Source organism: Mastomys coucha, unplaced genomic scaffold (assembly GCF_008632895.1).
Source record: "Mastomys coucha isolate ucsf_1 unplaced genomic scaffold, UCSF_Mcou_1 pScaffold3, whole genome shotgun sequence".
Taxonomy (NCBI): domain Eukaryota; kingdom Metazoa; phylum Chordata; class Mammalia; order Rodentia; family Muridae; genus Mastomys; species Mastomys coucha.
Window position 1 is genome coordinate 37,118,501 of NW_022196909.1, and position 22,813 is coordinate 37,141,313.

At 39.5% G+C, this 22,813-nt stretch overlaps 1 long non-coding RNA gene across 3 annotated transcripts in view; it reads left to right on the forward strand.

Annotated features, from left to right (window-relative positions):
• LOC116074917 overlaps nucleotides 1–22,813 on the forward strand; it is a 59,649-nt gene that overhangs the window by 26,631 nt on the left and 10,205 nt on the right. The window contains exons 1-2 of one of the 3 annotated variants that reach the window (XR_004112342.1): nucleotides 1,029–1,142; nucleotides 14,910–15,043. This is a non-coding gene — a long non-coding RNA (uncharacterized LOC116074917). Of the gene's footprint in view, nucleotides 1–1,028; nucleotides 1,143–11,526; nucleotides 11,582–14,909; nucleotides 15,044–22,813 lie in introns of those variants that run through there. The other 2 variants (XR_004112343.1, XR_004112344.1) reach the window with 2 other exon arrangements.

The window sequence follows — 22,813 nt, forward strand, 5'->3', positions numbered from 1 at the left end:
TTTTTTTTTTTTTTTTCTTGAGGTGGCTGTTTTACTATATTTTTTTTAAATTGAAACCTTTTTTCCCATACAATATATTCTGAACATGATTTCCCTTCCACCAATTACTCCCAGAAGTTCCCCGCCTCCCTACCCATCCAACTCCATACTCTTTCTGTCTCTCTTTAAAAATAAAAGAAAGAAAAAAATTAAAAAAGGATACAGGAAACAAACAAAACCCTTAAAAACACAAAATTAGAAACCACGATGTATAAACAAACCAACTAAAAAAATTCCCAAGCAAAAGCAGTATGAGTCGAAAAGTCCCTAAGAATAGCATTTTCTCCATTTTGTTTTGGTCTTGGGCATATTCAAAAGTGTGACTACTTTACCTAAGGAGACACCACTGGTGGGAACTACACTTTCTGCTGCTAGCGGCTGTCAATTTCACTTCTGCTTTCCCCTCTCAGCACTTCCGGGTTGAACACCTGCAGGCCACACGTATGTCGTCACGGTCTCCGTGAGTTCATATGGGAATCGGTCCTGTCGTGTGTAGAAGGCATCATTTCCTTGTTGTCTCTTGTTCCTCACTGTTTCTTACAATATCTCTACCTCTTCTTCCACAGAGTTCCCTGAGCAAGGATTTGAGGGAGCCATTGGGAACTGAGCGTACCAAAGTCTCTTTGCATACTGTTTTAGCTGTGGGTCTCTGGGTTAGTTCCTACGGCCAGAAGAAGCGTCTCTGATGGAGACTGAGTGACATATTGATTTATAGGTATGACAGAATGTCCTTGAGAGCCATTTTATTGCTGTGTTCCTTTAGGAGAACAATACTATTTCATCCCACCTAGGTCTATGTCCTCCTGGTTCTCAGGTTCTTAGCCAGCAAGCCTTGCTAGGGCCTGCATTCCATTCCATTGAACGGGCCTCACATCCAGCTAAAGAATGGTTGGTTGCTACCACAAGGTCTGTGATGTTATTTCACACAGTTTGTGACTGGGTTTATGACGTTGGTCCTCTCGCAGCATGAAGAGGACCTTCCAGTTCCATGAACACTAGTCAGTAGGGATAAAGCCTCTACGGACCAGATCAACTTCTCAGTGTTAAGATGAGATATGTAAGGGTTTACCATCAAGTTTGTAGAGGAAAACCCAATAACCTTGGTAGGAGTCTTTTTATTTTGGGGTGTTTCGATGAGAACCACTTGGAAATTGACGCAACTGGATATAATGAGTTTTCAAATGGTGGTATAAAATGTCTAGTTGGGGCTTTTACTTCCCTTGTTTTGGTGATTTCATTTAGACTTCTTTCATATTTATATATATTTTAGGAAGCTTCTATGGTAGCACATTTTATACAGCCATTCAAATGCCCCTTCATGCTGGTTGTGTCTCCCCATGTTCCTTTCTAAGGAATGACTCTATCCTTTTGCCTTGCCAGCTAAACCAGAGGCACATTCTGCTTTCTTTCATTGAAGTTTTACTCATCTCGCTCTTTGCAGACAAGTTACACGTTTTCTAATTATTCTGTTCTTCTGGGCCGCAATGCGGCAGTGCCCTGGAAGGAAGCCTGCTGCTCCAAAGTCATTCCCCTTAAGATTTAATTTTAGTTCCGCTGTTTAGTAATAGTAGCAAGGAACAAGCTACATGGGATTGGGCCTGTAGATGGAGTTTGGGTCTTATGAGGTAAAGCAAACATCCCAGGTATTAAACAGATGCTTAGAAAAGGCGATGCCATTCATTAGTGTGCTAACCAGTATAAACAGCTTTACCTTTGTATTAGGCTTAGAGTGAAAGCAGCCATTTCCCTTCTACAGGATGTCACTTTATCAGATGTGGAACACACAAGACAAGATGCACCGAAGGTTTTACATTAGGCTGGGTCGTCGATTCAAACGGATGAAGATTTAGTGGAACTACATGGTCTTGAAAAATTGCTTCATTGATGCCGTTTACAGTTTTCTGTAGTGTAGACACATCAGTACTTTTTTTTTTAAAGGTTTATGTATTTATTTTATGTGTATGAGTACACTGTAGCTGTACAGATGGCCGTGAGCCATTATGTGGCTGCTGGGAATTGAACTCAGGTCCTCTGCTCCGCACCATGCCCCCCAGCTCTGGCCTGCTCGCTCCGCTCGTTCCAGCGCAATACACTGTAGCTGTCTTCAGACACACCAGAAGAGGGCGTCAGATCTCATCACGGGTGGTTGTGAGCCACCATGTGGTTGCTGGGATCCGAACTCAGGACCTTCCAAAGAGCAGTCAGTGCTCTTACCCGCTGAGCCATCTCGCCAGCCTCACATTGGTACTTTTGAATGTTTGCAAACACCCAAGTGAGAAGAGTTGCAGCTTTTCTAAATGTAGTCTTTGATGATTTTTTTTTAAAAGATTTGCTTTATTTTTATTGTATCTAGTGTAAGGGAAGGGCACTTATGTTTATAGGGGCAGGTGTGTGTGGAAACCGGAAGAGGATATCAGATTCCCTTGAGCCAGAGTTATAGGTGATTATGATCACCCTGATTTGGCTGCTAGGGAACAAAATCTGGTACTCTGCAGGAACGATATGTGCTTTTCACTGATAAGTCGTCACTCCAGAATTTTGTCTGACATACGTCATCAGCGCAAGAGAGTGAGTGGCATATTCTTGAGTCTGATATTCTTGTGATACTCCCTCCTCCTCTTCCTCTTCTTTCTCATCCCCCTCTTCTCCTTCCTCCTTTAATTGAGTGGGGATAGCGAGGTTAATTGCACACCTTGGTAGCAAAGAACAGAGGCAGAGCAGAGCTCTGAATGCTAACAGCTCATTTACACTTTGCATTACACTTGGTGCTCCGGAAATCCCCCAGGGAGAGCTTCTAAAAAGAAAACACATTTAGTCTTCACCAAACAAGTCCGTCTGCATGATAATCCCCTGGTTCCGAGAATCAGTTGGAAATGGAAAAAGCTACTTGAGTGACAAGAGCTGTTGAGATTTAGTTGGTAAATTTCAACAAGCATTTTCTTCAGGAGAGGCCAGAATAAGAGACATGGAACTCGGACCATCTAGGTTTTCACTCCAAATGCCACAATGGAAAACTGTAGCAGCCTTTCTTAGTCACTTGTTCATTTGTTTCCTAGTTTATGGATGTAACATATCCTCACTATCAGCGTATAAAGTGTTTCTCGAAGGGATTTGCCTGGCTGGACTCCCCTCCTTTTCATGTTTTAGGTTTTTTGTGGAATGTCATGGTGATAGGTGTTGAAAAATAATATCAATCAGGGACTGAAGGGCTTCATAGAATAGTAGCATTTCTTGTCACAGTGACATAATGAGAAGCAACGTAAGAAATGAGAAGTTTGTTCTATGTCATGGTTTCAGGGGACAGTCCTGGAATTCTTGGCCATGGGTATTGTCTTAGTCAGGGTTTTTATTCCTGCACAAATATCATGACCATGAAGCAAGTTTGGGAGGAAAGGGTTTATTCAGCTTACTTCCACATGGCTGTTTATCACAAAGGAAGTCAGGACTGGAACTCAAGCAGGTCAGGAAGCAGGAGCTGATGCAGAGGCCATGGAGGGATGTTCCTTACTGGCTTGCCTCTCCTGGCTTGCTCAGCCTGCTCTCTTATAGAACCCAAGACTTCCAGCCCAGGGATGGCACCACCCACAAGGGGTCCTACCCCCTTGATCACTAATTGAGAAAGTGTCCCACAGCTGGACCTCATGGAGGCACCTCCCCAACTGAAATTCCCTTCTCTGTGATAACTCCAGCCTGTGTCAAGTTGACGCATAAAACCAGCCAGTACAGGAATAGATATTGGCTATGTCATCAAGGACGTGAGAATGCTAGGCTCACATGTAGGTAGATCAGGAAGCAAGGATTAGACAAGAAGTATGGCCAGACTAAATTTCAAGACATGCTTCCCAGACATCCATTCTCTCTGGTTTGGCTCTAATACCCAAAGGACTTGAAACAACAGACAACTAGTTAGAGATCAAATGTTCAAACACCTATGGGGACATTACAGATCCAAATTGTAATCCTTGGGAAATATCACAATTCTAGTTCTACCTGGTATGCTACTGAAAGTAGACCCTCTTCCCAAAATTATATAATCCTAGATTCACCCCAATATAGTGTATGTGAATAAGTCCACCCTGAATAAAGGAATGCATACAAGCTAAGATTGTCCAAGGGAGCTATTTCAATGAACACCAGTGAAAGCCTTTGCATAGAAGAGCTATAACACTAAGATCTCAGGGAGGGCCTTCTGCCACCCTTTTGCCCTTGGAATTCACTTGCAGTCAAACCATCTCCAGAACTCCATCCTGTTACGAACTCCACTTTATCCTTCCAGCCTGGTGTGTGACAGTGTCTAGATACCCTGACAGGTAGGAATCAAAGGATGCAGAACCACAACCCCCCATATGTATACCATATACCTCCACGAAGAACACAGCTCCTAATCGTACCTAAAGTAATTTCACCAACTCTAGATTAAGCATTCAAACAAATGGGACTATAGGGGAGCATTATCATTCAAATCAAACCACCACAAGTGGAGATAGAAGATGTTTGCTGGGGAAAGCAGCAGACATCAATGAGCAGACCCAAGAGCTACTTCACTTGTTCAACAGGCAGCAATGCCAAGCAAGCATGCCAGTCTTCCAGCTCTCAGAAACTCACTTCACACTTCCACAAGCCTGAGATGCTGAACAGAAAGACATACTGTTCACTGCTTATCCTGCCTAGAAGGTTGTTCATTGTTCTAATCTTTATTTGCTGATCCTCTGTATCTCTCCTTTGGAGTGGACACATTTATTTGTTGATATCATATATTACAAGAATGAAACTTTGTTTTGGATTTTACAGAGTCTCAGAAATAAGAAATTGCCTCAAGCCTCTAAAGATTCTGGACTTAGGATTTTGAAAACAAATGCAACAACCAAGTCTAAAAGGATTTTAAAAGTTGAACTAAATTTATTTATATTCTGAGATGGATAGATTCTTTGAGGACCAGGGATGAAATGTAGTTTGGTTCTGTAATGTGCTGCTCTTCTTCACACGACTACTTTTCCTACTTGGAGATATATCTTAAAATAATATAAACCAGATGCAAATGTTACTCTAATATCTAAGCCAACAAACTGCTGAGGATCTAAGAAATGAAAGTCTGTTCTACCTGATCGAAATATAGTGGAACATATGTTGAATATATGTTGAATATGTTGAATATAGTTTGAACAAATGTTATAGGTGGGCTTAACATAAATTCTAACTGAAAACTGGACATCAATGAGCTAATGAGTAGAACTTCTTGTGAATCCCCTAGTCTTTCTTGTTACTCTGTGCCTTATTTCTTTTTGTGTAAGGATAAAATTCTTTGTTTTAGTCATATGGATGTCTCAGATGTATAGACATTTTGGAACCTACACAGTTCCACTTCTTTTCAGCCATAGCACCTTCAAGTCTGTGAATATAATTGAGACATATTACTTCTGGAGATAAACCATTTTTCTTTACTGCTTGATAAGCTGACTACCTTTTATTCCACAGTTTGGCATTGAATGTCTACATCTGTTGCAATCATCTAAGTCCAAATTATGAATTTTTGAAGCAAGTTTACTCTCTTCCTGTTCAGTAGTAGTCTCCTACAAGAATAAAACATTTTATTCTGGAAGGAAGCACATGAATACAGAAAGTAAACAAGTCAAAATAGCTTCAGGAAGTTCCTGAAACTGACTGGACTCATTAGATCCCTCCTTCTCTTAAAGATTTCTGGGAGTCATTCTCAGTTAACCAAACTGCAAAAAGAGTCACAGAGAAGCCAAGCTAAGGAGAAGCCTAAATAAGCCAAGCTGCCTGTCAAGAGGCTCTGACCAACTGAGCTACATGAAAAAGTCACTCTCCATCCTGTTGAGCTGTCTGCAAGTGGGCATAGTGCTTCATGTTTCCAATTTTCATGAACTGGGCTTTCATGAATCTTTGCTGGGGTGAGCTTCCTGAGGCAGCTGTCTTTGAGTCATTTCTGTTCCTCTAAGTAACCTGTCATCCATATTCCTGTAGCCATTCAGAAGAAAAATCATTGGTTCATCAAGTAGGTGTTTGTGGAGTTCATGCTTTGTTATGGACTCCTTATCTGGGGTGAGTATGTGTGTATGTGCATGTGCATGTGTGTGTATGTGTGTGTGTGTGTGTGTGTGTGTGTGTGTATTCATATGCATGTAACAACAGCTTAAGAAAAAGAAAACCTGAGCTTGATACAAAACACCGGAGATTTGGAAGGAGAATAGGAAAAGGGGAAATAATGTCATTACATTATAATTTCAAAAATATTATAAAAGGAGAGTTACTGTTCTTAGAAGTCTTAAACGCACATGTTATTTTGTATACTAAACAAGTGTTTGCTCTAAGAAAAACATTGTTAATATCCTAAGTGGGTTTTTTTTAGCTGTTTCCTTGTACCTTTATACTGGCTTAATTCATTCCCTCTTGTTCTCACTATAATCAATAGTCTACAGTCCCTTTGCTTTTCTCACAATGTTATTCCCATTCTCATTTGCTATGTGTCCTGGCTCATAATTTTGGCACACCAATATCACTGAGGCAGCCAGATGGCTGATCTCACTTTCATGATCTGCATCCAGCCTGCTCTCTGATGCTCACAGAGACTGACTGTCCATACCTTGTCCCTGCCCACCCTAAGTGCAGAACTGGTCATGTGACAAAGGTCTTGGCCTCCTTCATGCTAAAGTTAAGATAGTTACTGCTTATAACAGTTACCAGATAATCCGAGTTAATTTTTAAATGTTGTTAACAGGGCTATTCGACTGACGGAAGCAAGTTTCTTCTAACTTTATTAATGTCTAAAATAGAGGAGATATCACTCCCATACATATTTCCTGACACATATAAATGAACAAATCAGCCTCTAGACAGGTGGAGGAGAAAATGGAGCGATAAAACAGAGAATGTAGGTCAGAAAAATGTTCTAGTTGGAAGGTCATCAAAAGTCAAATGACATCTTTCCAGAGTGATGGCCTTGCTTACTTGTACATATAAATTTCTCACATCATGGTTCTGACATTTTATCATAGCCAGCCTTGAGACTATTACGAGCCTCTGGTTTGAAACATAGATAAATTACTCACTTCAAGAAAGCTTGCAGGCTTCTTCATAAATACACCGTTGGTCTTCCCTTCTGGGGATAGCTTAAGAATACATCTGAGTTTCTCAGAAGCTGTATCAGTGTGAGGATGCTTCTCTTCTCTACAAGATGCACGCCCTGATGGGCAGTATTGAGTCACATCCTAGTCAGCAATGCTTAGCAGCTTCTTGCTGTATGTATAGCAGCACATGTGAATGCTGCCACTGCCTTCAAACTGAGAGCTTGGAGAAAGACAAGCTATGCCTGTGTAAACAAGACTTGAACTGCATCTAGTTTCAGTGCTGGAGCGAGCAATGTGAATGGAGCAGGTCAGCATCTTGCCCCTTGTTACCACACAAGGGATTTCCTTGAAAGAGTTAGAGAAGGACGTAGCATCTGGTTGGCTATGTGGCAGCTCAAGATTTTGGAATAGATGGGAAGTGAAAATAGTAGCATCTATTAAAAATAGCAAGAGCTGAAGTCCGGCACGTTTAGTAATTACGTTTTCTGCTTTAAAATTGACTCTCTTGTGAGATAGAGCAATGAGATTTAGAGGCTAGATGTAGTTGGTTAGAAAGTAAATATAGCCTTGTCTACTTTTCTCCTTGGAGTCTAGCTATATGCCCACATTTTAAGTGACTTGCAGACAAAATAAAATGCTGTACTGTATTGTCTAATACACACGGAGATCACCTACCTAGTCCCTACTTAAGGACCAACAAAGATGACATGGAGAGTAACATCTGAAAAAGGTTTCAGGTCCCAGGAAACGTTACAAACACATGAAAACCAATAGAGAAGCATCAGGCCATCCTTGAGTATATAAAATGGCACTGAAATCCTTTCTCAGAGAAAGAAAAGCGGGGCAGTGACTTAATAATTTCATGAAATGCACAGATCTCATAAGACTTTCTTATCTACTCATCTGTGGTTTTAAAATTAACTACTCACATTTAATGGGATGCATTCCTTACTTAGAAACATAATGTGTCTGATTCTCTCCAAAGATTAATCAGTTATCATTCAAAAAAACAAACAGTAGATTACCCCTCCTCCACACGAGGGTGTTTGTGTGTTGTGTACTGTGTCTCTCTCTGTGTGCAATGCATGTGTCTCGGCGTCTCTCTGTCTCTGAGTCTCTCTCACTCTCTGTCTCTGTGGATATTCAGCTCTCATTCTTTTATATTGAATTGACCAAAAAGCATCATTTTATAACTATGCAAGTAAAACGCCAATAGCTCTTTTTTTATCAACTATTTTATTTATTTACATTTCAAATATGGTCCCCTTCCCAGTCCTCCCTCCATGAGTCCCCCCACTCCATCCCCCTCCTCTTCACCTCTAAGCAGGTGCTCCCTCCATGAGACCCCCCCCACTCCATCCCCCTCCTCTTCACCTCTAAGCAGGTGCTCACCCACCCACCCACCTCACCACTCTAGCATCCTCCTTCTCTGGCACATCAAGCTTCCACAGGACCAAGTGCATCCCCTACCAAAGAGCTCTCCTTGGAATTGTTTATTTTAACACAATAAAATTAGATACTGCATCTTTATTCTCCTAAATAAGACCTAACTACTCCTGATAAGCATCATGTTGCTTATCAGTTTGGCTCTGATGTCAATTTCATTTGACATAATTGTGTCTGTTTTTTCTTTTCTCATAAATGTCATCATTGTGTATTAAGTTTTAAGTAAAATTTGAAACATTCTTTGGGAGTAGAGGATTTTCAAAAGACTTAGATTAGCCATTGTTGGGGTCATGTCCCTGTACACATATATCTCCCAGAAATCGGTGAAAATGGTTGGGTCATTTGTGGGGTTTGATTTTGAAATATTTGCCCAAAGATTTTGTCCGTAAGGACAATGTCAAGAAATGTGGCTTTGGAAAGGTCATCTGACCTCAGAGATAATCCCTAATAAAGAGTCTATGCTCTCAAGGATTCTTATTTGAATGGATTAGGATATGATGAAGCTGTAGAAAATTGGATGTGATTGACAGAGGAAGGTCAGCAGAAGCAAGCCTTTGAAGGACATTATTTATTTATTTATTTATTTATTTATTTATTTATTACTTATGCCTGACTATATCCCTCCTGTCTCTCACGCTGGGCCCTGTCTTCCATGGTAGGAGGTGGGGAGGCTTTACCACACATACATACAAAATGCTTGTATTCAGTGAGGATCCTGTAGGCTCTAGTTAAGAAGGAAAAAAATGTTCACAAGATACTTTTTAAAAGTTTTATTGTGTTGTGCTTTATTGTGTTGTATGTCTGTTTCTTTCCCGGTTATTAAACATTTTAATGAAGCATGTGTTGTGTCTTAATTTACTACCTTGGGTTTTCACTCCAGACTGAATGTTCAGGGAGAATATCTTCCTTCTGACTGTAAGGAGGCCTGCATTAGTATCTCACAGATCAATGTGTCATAAGATACAGGATTCTGATCTCATTTTATTGGCTTAATTATTTTCTTCTCTTTCTATTAACTTGAGAGCAGCTTGTAGATATTTATTGCTGAAATCATTATGCTCAGACTTTATTTGACAAGAGTATCCTTGGCCTTTTCCTTTGTGCAGAGATTAGACAAGTTATGGCCTTTTCCATTTGTGATTTTTTAAAAATCACCCATTCTGTGTATTTTGTCTCATTAATTTTTTGGAAATATTTTATTCTGTCAGCTTGTTTTTTATTTCCTATAAAAAGTTTTAGCTCTATGTGTTTATTACTACAAATTATCATGTCTTTAAATTATATATATACATATGTACATATATATATATATATGTACACTTGTAAATAGGAAAGGCACATATCACATATTCTGCTTGCTAGAGAGAGACTAATTCTAAAGTCAACACTTTGAGTCAGATTTGTAATTTCAAAACCATGATCATTGGATGAATGTGAACTAACTCTTACAAATCTGCAGGGCACCATTTTTGCTAAACTGAAGTGAGTTATATTAATCAGAGCTGACATTTCTTGTTTTTCCTTTGACACTAGTCACAAAAGCCTGTAGGCTACAATGACACTGAGGTAGCGAATCAACCACAATCAATGCCAGGTACACACAAGGCTTCTGGAGTTATATTTGTTGAACTAACACCATGTATTTTTGTGGCTGCGCATCACTAGAGGATATATTTCTGATATGAAATTTTAAGACATACTGTATTGTTAATTATGTGTTTGTCTGGGTGTATCTGCATGGTGAGGCACATGTGAGGGTGTACTTAGGGGGTTGGGACAGAAAAGGGTATCAGATACCTTGGAGGTGAAGTTTCAGGTCTCTGCGAGCCATCGAAGTGATGGATAGAAAACTTACGTCCTCAACAAGAACAATACACACTCTTCAACACAGCACTATCTTCTCAAGCCCAGTCTTTCTTTTGTTCTAATGATCAAGGTGGCTGTGAAACAACCTTGGGATGCAAAATAGAATGAAGAGTCAACTGAGGAGCCATCAGAAAAAGTTACAAGAGGGCAAAATTAAGCCAATCGGTAATTACGAAGTTGTAAGGTGATGGTGCTTCATGTCTGTGTGTCTATGCTCTCACCAGATTATGTGGTTGACGACAGGCCATGTTCACAGCATTTGTAAGGAGCAGATTTTATTCATCTATGGGCCACTATCCGCCATATGTCTGTCATAGCCACTGTGAATGTGTGGTTAGACAATACGATTTATAATCCCTGAGTAGTTGATTGGAAATATCAAATATTTATGTGTTAACACTCTAAATTTCATGTAAAAATGATAAATATAGCACATTAGGAAATGAAATGTTCTAATATTCTAATGAAATATCCTAAATGTGACAGTAGACATTATCTTCATTGACATTGTTTAGAAAAACCAGAAAATAGCCTCAGTTAACCTCTGTGTAAGAACAAAGCCACCATGGGCTCTGTTCAGAGGTAACAAATTCTCTGAGGTCTCGATCTTTGCCATTATTTAAGAAGAATTCCTGTTAGGTGTGGATGTGAAGTATCCCCCAAATTTCAGAAGTCGAGTACTTGGTGCTCACCCTGTGGTACTGTTTTCAAAGGTTGTGAGGCATTTAGAAGATAAAGACTAACTATAAGAGGTGATCAACGAGGGGATAGGACCTAAGGATTATTGCCTGTCCCACCTTCTTGTGTTGTCCCTGCTTTCTGCGCCACTCATAGAGGAGTAAACTGCTGTCTCACATTCTTAATCCCAGAGAGCTACCTGCAGCCATGCCTTCCCTCCACAACAAACTTTAGTCACTCAAACCAGAAGCCAAATGAACCTCTTGATTCTTAGTTGCTTGCTCCTTGTCAGATATTTTGTCCTAAAGATATGAAAAATAACTCATATAATGCCTGTGTAATCACTGCTGATGACTGATGACACAGATCACTGAAAATATTGGTTTGTTCCTTGTATTATATAGTTGTTCGCAGCAAGGTATGGCAGAATTGATCTTGGTTCCTGTTTCACATCTAAGACGCTGGTAAGGTCAGTTGCCTGGGGAGGGACTCATCTTAGAAGTTCTCATGTAAAGCCCACAGCAACTGCTGGTGATGCCAGGCAGTCTAAAATGCCCATTTATCACTATACTCTTATCTGTATCTCCAAGGAGTTTCCATCATGATTCCAAGTGCAGTTGCTCAGGCAATCTGTTTCCCACAGTTCATAAGTACTAAGCTTTATTTACAAATCATGAAGCATCAGTATCTCATCCACTCCTCCAATGTCTTGAGAAGAAAGCAGGGTGGTTACCAAGATGAACACAGATGCTATTTTCCCATTTAATTTTTAAACTTGCCAGAATGCTAACTTATCTGCAAAGAATGGTAATACAAGTAGAAATAATTTTGGCTTAATGATATATATTCGACTTTAAGCTCTTTCTTGAAGTCAACCATTTCTTCATATTTCTTGTTGTAGCTCATTTCTGGTATATAGATGTTATTCATTAAATCTATTGATAACTTAAGCAAACCATTCATTTGAACATAGCACAATTGTCTGTGCTGGGTGTACATAAAAATAAGTTTTAGCATTTGCTATTAGTGTTAATGTAATCCACACATTCAGATCTTTTCAAAAGTATTAAAGTTCACATGTGCTGGGGATTGTGACACATGTCTATAATCCCAGGAGGTAGAAGCAGGAGCAGCAGATGTTCAAGGTCATTCTTGACTACTTACTGGGTTCCAGGCGAGCCAAGAATTCATAAGACTCTGTCTCAAAAAAAAAAGTATCTTAACTGAGATGATGATGAAATAATAAATTACATCATCACAGCATTTATGTATCATTTTTGCTACTTGGTAAAATTTCCCTACCACAAAGCCTATGCTTTATTCATCTTTGTCTCCTTGATATTTAGTATAATGCAGAAAACAAGTATTGGACATTCAGTTAAATTTCATTGAACTAATTAATGTAAAAAAAAATCATGAAATATCAAAAGTAATTTTCCACCAATGAAAGAAATCTCACAAGAAAGAAAATAAAAATGTGTTTGCATCTTTCTGGGGCTGGCATGAAATGGAGAGCATGTTTTATTTTGATGCTTTGAAAAACATTTCTTTTAATGAACTCTGCAAAGAGTGGGAAGTCATGTGGCTAAACAATAAAGATTAGGGAAGGACAAGGGAGAGAAAATGACCAACTCTTTGGAACAGGAAACTGCATGGAAATGCCTGCAGTCTGGTAGCCATGGTGATGAATCAGGGATGCAGACAACCCATGTGATGATTATAAAAAAGATAAGGCAGTTCCCTCCCCCTTGTGGCCAAGTTTTACTATTCCCTCTTCATCCACTCCATCATTAGATATCTCTAGTAGACCACACTCTGATTGATAGAAGCCAGAGGATAAGGAAGCCTGATGCTACATTCATGCCAGCTGCTAAGGAAATATGGGGTGAGAAAAGATAAAAAAGAATCTCCTTAGAAATTTGAAAAGAAATCAGAGTAGTATAGAGAAGAATAGAAATACCACTGAGATTGACTATGGATTGAAGAATTCAAATCATCTAGAATGTTAAGTGATAGGACAATAGCTTGGACTACAGTATATAAGTTCTTGCAACCCTGAAAACATCCAAAGGACCTGCTATTCTTGACTGGACCCTGTGAGACCTGAAAGGATTTAACAGCAGAGTCTCCCTCTACCCACAGTGCATCTGAAGACAGTAAGCTCCTATTAGCTAGAGGGTGGATGACTAAGTGGGGAAATTTAAGGGAATCATGCCTTATGTAATAGGACAGGGAACATGTGCCAACCACAAAATCAGTTGGACAGTTGGGTGCCTTCAAAAGATTGGTGTTTTCGGTGGTTTAGGAAGTGGAGTTTTCATCTGCTGTGTGTCCATTGAAAAGAAAGACAGTCCTGTTCATCTAAGGTTTTAACTATAAAGAGATATAGCCAACTGTAAGGAAACAAAATTGCAGCCCCCACTCCACACCCCCTGTAGCATAGTATGAATGCTCTCTTCAGATAATAATCTTCAAACAACATTTTCGTAATGAATTCCAGTTCTGTGTACCATTAACACTTGAAGGAGTAGGATGAACAGCAAGGGAACAGTTCGGCCATCAGAAAGGATTACTTCCCAGCATGTCCTAGAAAGGGATCCACATACATCAATACTTCCTTGTTTTGATTTTGGTTTCCTTTTGTCACATCAATATGATCTTTATGTGTTTATGCATAATATGTGATTGACCTTGGGTTTGGGTGTTTGCTCAGCTATATTAAAAGCGTGATTTAGTGGACCATTTTTATATTTCCCCCCTTGCCCTCTGAGGAGTGGTTTGATTAAATGACACATACATGGATTAAAGTGAAATTGGTAAGTTTGTAGTCCCAGGTTCATCATTCTCTAGCTGTGTGAAGCAACCTGGCTATCAATTTTTTCATCGTGAGGTCTTGAATTGTAGAAAAATGAGTACTTAACAAATTTGGTTTTATTTTTATATGACCATAGCAATGTTCATTCAGAAAATGGTCATCCTCAGTGAGCCATTACCATACATCATATCCATATTCACATTTGAGGGGTGTAAATATATGAGTAACTTCAATAGCAATTACCGAAGGACATTGATAGAGATATATAGACTACTAACAAATTGATGGATGCCTCTCATGGTTGTGGTATGTAATAGGAGTTGTAACATCAGGGTCCCTGATTTCTCTCACAGTGAGGGATCTAGGACATTGCAATTCTGTCCAAAGGTATATTTGCAGTATCCTGTATCACAGATTTAAGAAAAGGGCATACTCAGTCTCTCAATTAAAACTGACTTAAAATTAGAGGGATATGTTCTCAAAAATTAAAGGAAAAAGAATGTTAACAGTGATCGATGAAAACTAAACAACAGTTACTAATGTATGAGTTACAATAAAATATTGGTGGTTGTCTCTATACAATGTTTAATTGTTTTGTTATTTTAAAGCAGTGGAGAAGGAGGTGTTGATGTTATAATTACACTATACTGCTGTTATACCTTTGCTAAATGAAATACCACTATTCAGTGGGAAGGATCAGTGGCTTTGGTCTAAATTAATGTTAATTAGAGGCTGGGGTCATTATTGGGTCAGGACTGGAAACTATTTGAGTCTACATTCTAGTCGCCTTACCAATATCCAAATTAGCATTGGCTGAAGAATCTTTTTAAAATACATATCGCTCCAGGTGTTCTATGAGTAGTGGGAATACTTTTTTGTAAATGGGCATAACTTAATGTAGACTCGGTAACTATTTTAAGATAAGAGGAAATTCTTGCTTTATTCCATGGGCTCACACACTGTCTCTGGGATTGCAGCCCAAGGCTGGACATCTCCACATGGAAGAACATGAGCATCCACAACTGGCTTCTGGTAAGACGTCTCTAGACAGCACCGACCACCCCAGGCTTGAGAGACATCACTTCCTATTTCTTCAGATCTTTGAGAAGAGGTAAAAATAAATGTCTACTTTTCCTATATTTATGAATTTATGGTTTTCCCTGAAGCAATCTCTGAGGCTTCAGCAAGATAATAGTATATTAAGAACCTAAGTTTGTTGACTTTTTCAAGTGGAAATATGCTATTTCTCTGACTGGAAAGCCAGTATATCTTTTAAAGATGCTTGAGAAATGAGAAGAGTTAGCCTAACATGTGCCTGGTTATCGTAGGACAAAGAGCTGGCCTGATTTTCCATTGCTTAATTGGGCAACTATATGACAAGAGTAAGCAGCACACTTCAAAATATCTGAACGAGATTTTGAATCTTATCTCCACAAAGAAATGATAAATGCTTCAGTTTCTGAGTATATTAAGTCACCAATCGGTACCCAATATTTACACCCACTGAAACGACACACTGTTGCCCATAAATATGTATAATTTTTAATCTGTGATAAGAAGTTTAAAAAGATGTCCTAAAAGTTTTAGAAAGCTAAAAAATAAACAACTATAATTTTACTCTACATAGAATTCCTATGCCTATATATACATTGAAAAGCATTCTATATTTCTTTCATGCAGGATAAATGTGTGTGTGTGTGTGTGTGTGTGTGTGTGTGTGTGTGTGTGTGTATGTGTGTGTGTAGTAAAACTTATCACTGACAAGTTGTTTTTAAAGGAAACTTTCTATACAATCTTTGCCCCATTGTAACTCATTAATAAGTTAAGGATTAAAGAGGTTTTATGGCAGCTAATGACAGACCTCGGGTTTAAACTGAGGCATAAGTGATTTCAAGGTATTACCTGCTCAATGAAACACTGGGTATTAAATTTTTTTTTCAGTCCAAAATGTTAGTCAACAATGGAGAAGGATGCCAAGATATCTTTGAGACCTTCTTTTCAAAGGATATTGTTTGTAAATAGAGGGATTTACACTATAATTCTGTAAACTATTCTAAATTCTAAACACTGTAATTCTGTGATTATTCAATGATAGGGCAGGGCAAACCCATGAAAACATCTTAGTGCACTGGGAAGAAGTCTATGTGAGAAACTTTCGAAGTCATGAAATTCATTTGCCTAGAAGACACTGTCACACTGTCAAGTGTCAGTGTTACCTAGCCCTAACAGTATCAAGTTTCACTTATAAAGTAAAACCTCAGGCAAGAAGTGACCTCAAAGACACAGTCCTCATGTCCTCAAGACAAATAGCATTATTCCCCTAACTTGAAAGTCATCATTTTAAAATTGTTTTAGAATTCCATACATGCATATCATACATTGTCATCAAATTCCCATTTCCCTAATTCTCTAACCCCTTTCCTGCCATCCAAGTTGATGAGCTCTCTTTTTGAACTCACCAAATCCACTTGATGTTAATGCTTGTATGTTAAGGTCATCTGCTATAGCCTGGGTATAAAGTCCCAGGGATCACACCCTGAAGAAAACAGACTCTCTACCCCAGAAACTATGAAATTCATGTAGCTCCTTTCACCTGGGGGCAGCAGGACTTGATGAAATCCTTTCCCATCCACGATAGAGTTCTGGCTGGCATTGATATTGTACAGGTTTTGGGCTCCTATGTGTGTAACAGCACTCTAGAACTTGAGAGTTATTTTTTTATGTCATATTTTGATATATGAACCATAGAGGTTTCTTGGAGTCTTGTAGCTGGACCGTGTTCCTTCACTACTATAGACAAAGAATAAGACCTGCCAGGCATCACTGAATAACTCGTCAAGTCTGAGTGAGGCAGAGCTGCATCATCAAGGCCTCTGCCTTAGACCCCTAGACCCAAGATATTAGTGGGTATAAACGTATAGTGGTATCTCTAAAGTTGTTTGGTGTAATAGCATTCTGATGAATAAATGCCCATTTAGCTCTGCTCCGTCCAAGCTCAGGGTTTCATTTTGTTTTGTTCTAAACCAGGCTGCTAACTGCCTGGCATCATTCGAAAGCATCTTAGTCTCTAGCCTGGCTTTTCTCCCTAAGCCAAGAAACACCGTGCAATTCCATATTACAGTCCTGTCCTGGTCTCCTGATGCTGTCTTTTGCTACTCTCCTCTGTGCTGCTGTTCTTCTCAGCTGCAGCTGATCTCGCCATTCAGTGGCTGGCTGAGCTTGCCCTCGTTGTTCAATAATTCATTGTGCAGGTGCAGTCTAGGCAGATCATTAAGAAATCTCAGGCTCTGAAAGAATTAGAAAATGAGTTATTGATTGTTTGCTTCTGGGTGCTGCATTTAATTTGGATATGGGGGAGTTTTCATGAGTTGCAAAGCATCTACTCTACAGAGACTTTTATTATTTAACATTGCTTCATTTTCTTTTGGAAAAAAAAAATAATGGTTTCATTCCTATGGTCTGTTGAGTCTGTTGAGTATCTTGGATATAACAAATTGGATGCAGCCAGTTGCTGAAGCATAGTATTCCACTTCACAAACATAGAGACCGACATCAGACAGTTTTCAAGCAGAAACATTTTCCCTATATTTGTGGCTTCAAGAGCTGAGTGTTATCACCAAGTTATTTTTTTTCTAATCACTTGTAAAGAAGCATAAGTGTATCATTTGTTAGTTTTCTAAATGAAAAATGTAGAAAGTATTTTTCTTTCTGTCTTGTTGAAGCACATTTTAATTTAAAAATTATGTATCCGTGATGGTTAGAGTCAAGCAGCACCTTGTTACAACCTTGATTCACCTGGGAAGAGTGTCTCAAGGAGAGACTTTTTTTACAATTGGTTGTTCTGTGGGCATGTATGTGGGAGATTGTCTTAATTTCATTGGTGGGAGGAAAGACCCAGCCCATTGTGAGTGGCACCATTCCCTAAGTTAAGCCTAAGTTAGCATTCAAGTGAGGATACATGCATGCATTGATTTCTGTCTGCTCTTGACGATGAGTGTAATAGGACTGGCTGTTTGAAATTCCCTCCTTTTCTTTCAGTAACGGGGCATGATCTTCAATTCAGAAGAATAATGTCTAAGTTTAAGAAGAAGGTATTTGTTACCATATTTAAAAGATACCCAAAGTAGGAGTCTTGCAAAGGGTAGGACATGTTCATCTTTGGACAGACTGAAGGGAGGAGGAAAAAAAAAGCAAGTGTATATAGCATGTGAGCTGCAGCTGATACATGGGATCCCGACCCTTGGGGAGCCAATGAGTCTACGTCCTGAGTGTGCTTGGCTATAGATGAGACATTACTGAACAAAACAGACAAAACCAAACATGCAAAATGACCAAGATTACCAAATGGTTATGATACGGTCCAGCATCTTTTACAGGACTAGAGTAGTTACAAATAGTTCATCAGCAAGCAGAGTCAAAGCTTCCTCTACAAGGATCTAGCTACGCGATGGCTATTTAAGGTTGGTTGTTTGTTTGTTTTTGTTTGTAGTCAAAGCCAGTTATGGCTGACTGACATTATCTTTTGTCCTTTGGGCACAGTTATTACTATTGTCCCTTAAATTAAATTTTTATCTTTGGAAGTAAGTGATCTTTTATCTTTTTAAAATATTTGCATATTTATTTGAAATTTTGATTGAGGACAGACTTTGTAATATTAGTAGCAGACCGAATAACTAGATCTGCCATGCTTCTTTGGTAGAGCCTGTTTCACCTGGAAGTAACAAGTTATAAGGATGATAAGAGATTTGGTGTGTAGCCTCTGGTATAATACAGGAGTGTGTAACAGTCTGATTCCCGCAGTTATGTCCTGTTTATGTGGTTTGTAAAGGTTTCTCTGGAATTTTCTGCACTGTGTGCATGACAAGATAGCCATTCATAGTGGGTCCCTCCAAGCACTTCACACTTAGATTTTAACCCAAGGTCATACAAGGAGATTGCAGATTTGAAATGCTGGCCTTCAGAGAGCCTCATCTTTTCATTTTCTCTGTGATTGTTCATATTGTGAGTTATCTATATTTCTTTATTCTGTTTTCTATTCTGAGTTTGCCTGAGAAGTGGCCTTAGGGTGTAGGTTTTCATTGAAGTGCCCTGTTTTGTTTTGTTTTTTTAATAATGATAGATTATTCCCATACCAGTGCCAGCCTCAAGTCCTCTCTGCCTAACCCACAATTAAAAGAACACTTTATAACTAAGAGCATTGCTACAAATCCATCTGTTAGTCTCAGGTCCCTGAAATCTGTAGTTATCAAGAGAGAACTATGGGCTTTGATGAGAAGCCATATTCTTTTTTTTTTTTAAAGATTTATTTATTATATGTAAGTACACTGTAGCTGTCTTCAGACACACCAGAAGAGGGTGTCAGATATCATTACGGGTGGTTGTGAGCTACCATGTGGTCGCTGGGATTTGAACTCTGGACCTTTGGAAGAGCAGAGAGTGCTCATAACCCACTGAGCCATATCATCAGCCCCCAAGAAGCCATATTCTTGAAGCACTGATATTCTAGTCTCAGACTGAGTTTATTAATCACTGCAGACTTCAAAACGGTAACATGAAGTTCCACCAGGTACATCCCAGCAAATCTATCCTTGCCGTTAAGAAAAAAACTACGATGACTTTGCTCTATTGAGATGATGAACTCTCCTTCAAAGACCACTAGAGACAATGTTGACCTCTGATTGGGCCTCCTGTTCAGATGATCTTAACTGAGTTTCATGGGCCAGGCTACCAACAAGAACTTATTTCTAGCATCCCTAAATTGCCATTTCATTTTTCCCCTTAAATGCAGTATGTCTAGGGTTTTATCCTTGATAGTTAGACACAATACCTCTCAAACAAGGAAATATAAAAAATGGCAGAGTGATTGGCTGGTTTCCTAGCTTCTCCTTTACCTCATGCCTACAAAACACAGAAGAGATTGAGTCTGCTTCTGGTCTCCTTTCTTCCTTCCATGAGTACAAGGGAAAGTAGAGAAGAGATGAAGAAGAATGAGGGGAGACAGCCAGGGCACATAGTAGGACTGCTTCTATTAGCAACTGAACACTCACTTAGATGGACATCCATGACACTGACAGCTAGCCACAGTTTTGACACTACGGCCTCTGAAGCAGTTTTTAACACCAGAGTCTTACATCATTGTTTTCTATCAGAAAGACACACCGAATGGGTTTCTTGCACCGAATCGGAAAGAGACAGAGTTGTGATGATGACCTTCTACAGGGCACTGTAGCAGTTTGTATGTTTAGGCATACTGACACTGCATGTCCAAGGTTGAAATGATACCAAAGGGGGCTCCATCTTTGAGGAGAAGGAGAGGAGGTAATGGTGGGAAGGTCTTGTAAGGATAGGACTGGGAAGAGAGGAGGGACACAGGGTTTGACCAGGATGTAACGTGAGTGAATGAATGAATGAATGAATGAATAAATAAATAAGGCATCAGGTTTAATACTCAGGATGAGGGAAGCATTTACAAATCACCTGAGAGTCACAGAGTGTGATGAAAGTTGACTTTTTTTTCTTGTAAAACACAATATCAGGGAATTCTTTGACACTGGCTGCTCTACAGGATATGCAAAGTTCAGACACTGTAGAAAGCAAAGCTAAGAGTCTCTCCAAGAACTGCTGCATCCCTAGGTGCAAGTAAGGTCAATGTTTGGGAACAAATATATTTCAGACTGAGACTATCTTAGAAAGATTAACATTACGATTAGCATGTTTACCTGGGAAAGGGTTCTAAGAATATTGCTGTATACCAATATATAATGTATTCAATCAGCTGCACATAATTTCAACTTACAAGCCAGTTATTTCAGCACGTGAAGACACCACCAAGCTCAGGGAAGTTAACACACCTACCACTCTAAACTTCCCTTCAGGCCACAACGAAGCTCTTTTCCAGCCATACCTAGTAGATTTTAAGTGACAGACCATTTTTGCGCACGGACTTGCTGAGCTGGAACAACTGGCATCTCTGCATCATTTTTCCCTGACTTTTTGATGTACACGATGCAGTCTTCATCTCCTTGTTAAGCTGGCTCTAGACCAATCGCTCCAAGTACTTAAGGCTAGAGAAATGTGCATTAAAGTCAAAACGGTACTTTTGTTTAGAAAATAATGTGATATGCCCAGAAAGACAAGCTCAGTGTCTGGCAGAGTGTAAGCGCCAGTGAGAATGGTTAGCTATATTTACCAGGACTGGTGCGCACCCACTGAGGAATTAACAAACCACAAAAGACAGAGAAGATAACAGGAAGAACTCCAATAAGCATTGGAGTTTCTAAGTGGGAAAATCTTGTGCTTTTTCAGTGTATGAATATATGTGCGGTGTGCATCTGTGTAAGAGAACCTGCACATGTGGAGGCAAAAGGCTGAAGTTGGGAGATTTCTTCCTTCTTCTTCCACCTTATTCGTTAGGACAGTGTCTGCCAATCAAACTCAGAACTCTTACATATATGTTCTTGATAGTCAACTTGCTTCGAAGTTATCCTGTCCCATTCTGAATATGGGATTACAGGAGGGCAACTCTTCCCATCAGGCCTTTAGGTGCCTGTTTCTCTTGTTTACAACAAACACTAGCTGAACCCTCTCCACCACTTTAAGTAGAACAGTTTTAAATAGTATACACATCAGAGTAAAGTTTAAAAGCTATTTTGAGTAAAAATAGAAATAGTTATCAAACTTTGTGGTAGTGTTTTTAATCTGTAGAATAATCTTTTTGCATCCCCTGTTCTTTCTTCCCATCCTTCAATAAAATTTATCCTAAGATTTTGGATTTATTTGTAATAATAGTGGTTACAAAGGATTGAGGGCTGTGTGTGTGTGTGTGTGTGTGTGTATGAGAGGGTGAGTGTCCTTCCCAGTGTTGCATGTTGTGTGAACAACAGAGAGATGAATGCATGATAGGATAAATCCAGTCAATATTACTGGTTCAAAAGTAATCTGTGGGAACAGGACCTAGGGTGGTAGATAAGAGGCGATAGAGTCACTTGAGGAGTCCCAGGGAATCTGATACTGGAGACTAGCATCAAGGTGCAGATTAGTTTATTGCCTAGCACATAAGCTTATATACAATGTTTGCACCAAAGTCAGGCCCCTAAATCCTTGGCCAATAGCATCTCACCACACTATCACCATTATCCAATGAAAGCCCTGCCTAGTGAAGTACCTCAGAAGTAGGGGGGAGGGGAGGAGGCAATTGTGGTGACTTCTGTGAAGATGGGGAAGGCGGCCACGACTCTGGCCTCTGTTTCTTTTTAGCTGTCTTGCCAGTGTACTGAGAATCATCTTAGATCTAATGCTGTGTATGGCAGATCAAGACTCTTCAAGAAGTTGCAGAAGCCTGTGATGTGTCATTCTCCATCCCACTTCTTTTTTTCACAAGGTGGACCTCTACATCCTCCACTGAAGCCAAGAAGAGATTGTGTGTAGTTTATAGAAGGCATGCCAACAGTCTCAGGACAGTAAGGATAGAATCTGTCTATCTTATCCACACTACCCGTAGTAGATAGAGGTACCCCACAGAAGGTCTTGGTGGATCTTCTAGATGCTTAATCTTTTCTTTATTTCCTGGGGAGGCATCTAGAGCTGAAGCTACCCTCAGTTCCCGAGAGTGATGCTCACAGTTGCTGTATTTTAAGAGCAGGGTTTTATAGCCCTTCCTCAGAAGAAAGTAAGTAGAGGCCACAGTTTGAGCCCTATTTTTTCTTAGTAGAATGTGTCCGTGCATGTATGGATGCATGTGTGCACACATGTGGGCCCACGAGTATGAATGTGCATATGTGTACTCATGGTCATGTACCTGTGTGAATGTGTACATATGGTGCGGTTAGAGATTTAATTTTGGTGCTGTTTCTCAAGAGTCATACTCCTTATCTTGGACACA